The 4159-nt window shown below is 41.4% G+C and overlaps 1 non-coding gene across 1 annotated transcript; it reads left to right on the top strand.

Annotated features, from left to right (window-relative positions):
• The first annotated feature begins 3738 nt into the window (after positions 1 to 3738).
• Positions 3739 to 3843, top strand: LOC116121099. The gene has a single exon (XR_004126658.1). It is a non-coding gene; the product is annotated as a small nucleolar RNA R71 (small nucleolar RNA).
• Positions 3844 to 4159: the final 316 nt, after the last annotated feature.

The raw sequence follows: 4159 nt of genomic DNA on the forward strand, positions 1-4159 counted from the left end.
TTATACTCTTTCCTGTGGCAATAGAATAAAGCAATAATGCCTTCTCGTAAGTTACCGTGCTATAGTGCGTTTCCGGCATCAACCTCGCACTAACAAAATCCTATCACACTCGAGCCATCGGTGTCAAATAAGTTCCCTTAATGGTCTTTTTTTGTTTCTTCGACACTGCCCAAGTTGCTCCGGTTTTGCAATGACCGGAAGAATGATACTATTATGAAATTATGACGTCTTAAACTTGCGTACTCATCCTGATCAATCCTAGGCAGGGTATAAAACTCATTGATCACATCTTCTGTAAACGGCATATCAACCCCTCTACAAATGCTAACCCTCCTCACAATCCGGAGGTTGGCATAAAACTCCCTTACACGCTCTACGTCGGTTGTGCAGGAGCACTGATAAATAGTTCCCACTGTCTCCCTCGACTCCAATCCAAAGCCTGACTCGTGGTCAATCCGTGCTCAGGAATAAAGCCCTTGTCTTTTCTTTGGATACCCCTTGATATCGTTTCCGGCCTCTTCACTCACGAAGCGTTTGTCCACTTTTCTTCCTTTTCCCTTGCCCTTGGATGGAACCTTAACTTTGAGCGGCATGTTTCCAAAAACTATACTTTAACTCAACAATGCAACCCACAAATTCAACCTAGGTGGCCTATGAAAAATAATCCAATCTTCAAAAATTTACAACACTTCCAAAAATTCGCACACTTAGACCCCCAAACTACGATTTCTCCAAATTCAACAAAACACTCCAAAACTCAAAACCAACACTCCTCAATATCAGAACACGCACAACAACACTCCTCAAACAAAATCAAACTCACAAGCACCCAAAAATTCACAACTCAACCAACAATCAATTTTTTCAGATCTACAAATCAAAACTCGAAATTGTGCAAAAAAGAGTTTAGGGAACTTGAGATCTTACCAATGAAGGATTATTCGCCACCATTTACCTAGAATCAGCCCAAATTGGAAAGCCCCAAATTTCTTGAACCTAAAATCCGTGCAATTTCACAAAAATTTTTGTTGAAATGAGTTGTTTTGGTGTTGGAGGGGTTAAGGAGTGAGAACTTTGGTTGGAAAACACTTGGAAGCAAAAGATTAAAATTGGAAAATTTTTCTCTCAAATGGATTTGAAAAGTCTGTGAAGAATGAAAAACGAAAGTGGGTATTTATATAAACTATCTTCGCCGTGGCGAAGTTCTTCTTCATGAACCCTAATTTCAAAACCCAGGTCAGCCCCGGCGAAGAAAATACTTCGCCGGGGTGAAAACTTACCGTGGCTAATCACCCTAGCGAGGAAATCTTCGCCGCGGCGAACTTGCCTTAGAAAATTTCGTCCAACTTGCTTCGCCGCGACGAAGACAAATTCTTCGCCGGGGCAAAAACTTATAGTAGCTGCAACATATTTTCAGGTTGCTTCGCCCCAGCGAAGAACAATCTTCGCCGCGGCGAAGTCTGGGACTTTTCAAAACTCATTTTCACACAATGTGCTTCGCCACGACAAGTCTGGATCATTTTCTTTCCTTGCATTAGTTGAAACTTCACCTGAAACACCCAAAAACACACACTTAAAAATCATTCAAACTCATAAGAAAATCAAACACATTCAAACCAAGGAATTAAAAAATAGGAAAAAAAAAATTAAAACACTTGGGTTGCCTCCCAAGAAGCACTTGTTTATAGTCGGTAAACTCGACTCTCTCAATTTTCACGTCAGTCCGGATTATCCAAGTACATCACATCCCGGAATTTTCCCTTGTGCTCGAGCTTCTTTTGCTGATGACTTTTTCACACAGGGTCCTTGTTGAGAGTTTCACCACCCATTTCCATCCCTTGGTCATTACTTTGGTGGTTCGACTCTTCTCATCGACTGCTTTCCATTTTTTTTGACTTTCCCTCCCCCCTTTTTGAGCTGAGAGATCCTTTCCTTGTGAAAACACAATCTTGACTGTGGCTTATTCGGAATTTTGTGCAACCTTTTTCGTTATGATCCTCACTCTTGAACTGATTCGGTTTGATATGCAGCTCTTAATTTCCACCTTAGGATTGTTCGTTGTAAGTTCAATTTTTGCCTGGTCCACCACATCGATTTTTAAACATGACTCTTGTTTAGGTGAGCTCTTATTGATTCAAGGACATTAAATGTTATTCCTTCATCTTGCATCCTCATATCAACTTCCTTTCTTGAACGTCGATTAAAGCTCTTCGGTAGCCAAAAATGGTCATCCCAGATAAGAGGAATTTCTTTGTCTTCTTCCATATCCAACACAAAGAATCTGCAGGAAAAATAAACTTGTCCACCTTAATCACACACATCCTCCACAATGCCCCTCGGATGCTTTATTGATCGATCTGCAAGTTGCAAGCATATAGTTGTCGGCTTCACTTCACCAATTCCTAATTTCCTTAAAACAGAAAAAGGCATAAGGTTATGCTAGCACCTAGGTCAATAAAACTCGATCAAAGGTGATATCTCCTATAGTGCAAGGAATAGTAAAACTCCCTGGATCTTTGAGTTTCGGGCAGCTTCTTTTGTAAGATGGCACTGCATTCCTCCGTGAGCATCACCGTTTCCTCATCTTCTAACTTCCTCTTTTGATAAGATTTCCTTAAGAAATTTCGCGTAGCCGACATCTGTTGCATGCATCTGCAAAAGGAATGTTTATGCAGTTTCTTAAAAACATCAAGGAATTTAATAAACTGCTTATCCTGATTTTCTTTTCTGAGTCTTTGAGGAAAAGGTACTTGTGGTGTGTGATGCGCCAACTCTGGTGGTATCTCGGGGAATGGCAATTTCTCTTTCCTTTTCTTTTTCCCCTCTTCCTGCTTCTGTTCATCTTTCCTTGCGTTGGGTGGTTTCTCTTGAGCAATGATTTCTTCATCTACTTCCTTATCAGATTCTTCATTTTCTTTGATGGATTTTCCTCTTTCCTTCATTTTTCCACCTCTTCTAAAACTATCCCACTTCTCAATGAAATTGCATTTACTTGCTCACGTGGGTTAGTCACCGTGTTGCTTGTAGAGATCCCTGCGGTCTCTCATTTAACTTCTCGGCCAATTGCCCCATCTGTACCTCAAGATTCCGAATGTACGCCCCTTGATTTCGAAATTCGTCCTCATCTCATTCATAAAACCTGTGGTCTCTAGCATGACTTCCCAAACATGTTCTCTAACTTTGTCACTCTTGGATCTCCCGTTGTGATTATTCACCCCTGGTTGGTTATTTGGCATTGTCCTTTGGTTCCATTGATTATTTTGCTAGTTCTGATTGCCCCAAGCCAGTTTGGATGATTTCTCCCCCCGGATTGTATGTGTTGGAGTAGGGTTGTTTGGTTGCCTCTGATTTCCTGCCAAGTAGTTCACTTGCTCCGATGATGAAGATGACGAACAAATGTGTTCCCCACTTGACACTCGCTGCTCACATATTTCCTGCACAAAAATCACAAGTTAGTTGAGGTGCTTGAATAGTTTACCTGTATACTTCCCAACTGTTTCTGAAGTGCCGTGAGTTGGGCTGAGATGGCTGTGAGGCATCAACTTCATGAAGACTCGTAGATTTTCTTGATATCACTCTCTCATTTGGTCTTTGATAGTTGTTGCTTGCCAAAACCTCAACAATTGATAACCTCCTCTGGTGTCTTATTCTGCAAAGCTCCTCTCGATGCTGCATCCACCATGGTTTGCACGTTACCCATCAGTCCTTGTAGAATGTTTGGACTTGAAGCCAACTGGCAACCCATGGTATGGACATTTCCTCATCAATTCCTTGTACCTCTCCCAACCTCATACAATGACTCGATTCATCTTGTAGAAATGATGTGATATCATTTCTTAGTTTTGCTGATTTTGCTGGAGGAAAGAACTTGGTCAGGACTTCTGTGCTAGATCTTCCATGTTGTGATAGTTCCCGATGGTAGTGCCATTACCACCCCTTTGCTTTATCCCCCAATGAGAATGGGAATAACCTCAACCTAATGGCACATCTGACACTCCATTCGACTTGAAGTGTCACAAATTTCCAAGAAGTTCGCAATATGCTGATTCAGATCTTCCTTCAAATCACCATTAAACCTTACCGACTGCTGGATCATCTAGATGATTGCTGGCCTTTATTTCAAATGTGTTGGCTTGGACCGCTGGTCTCGTAATGCTCA

The sequence above is a fragment of the Pistacia vera genome, unplaced genomic scaffold (genome assembly GCF_008641045.1).
Source record: "Pistacia vera cultivar Batoury unplaced genomic scaffold, PisVer_v2 Contig965, whole genome shotgun sequence".
Taxonomy (NCBI): Eukaryota; Viridiplantae; Streptophyta; class Magnoliopsida; order Sapindales; family Anacardiaceae; genus Pistacia; species Pistacia vera.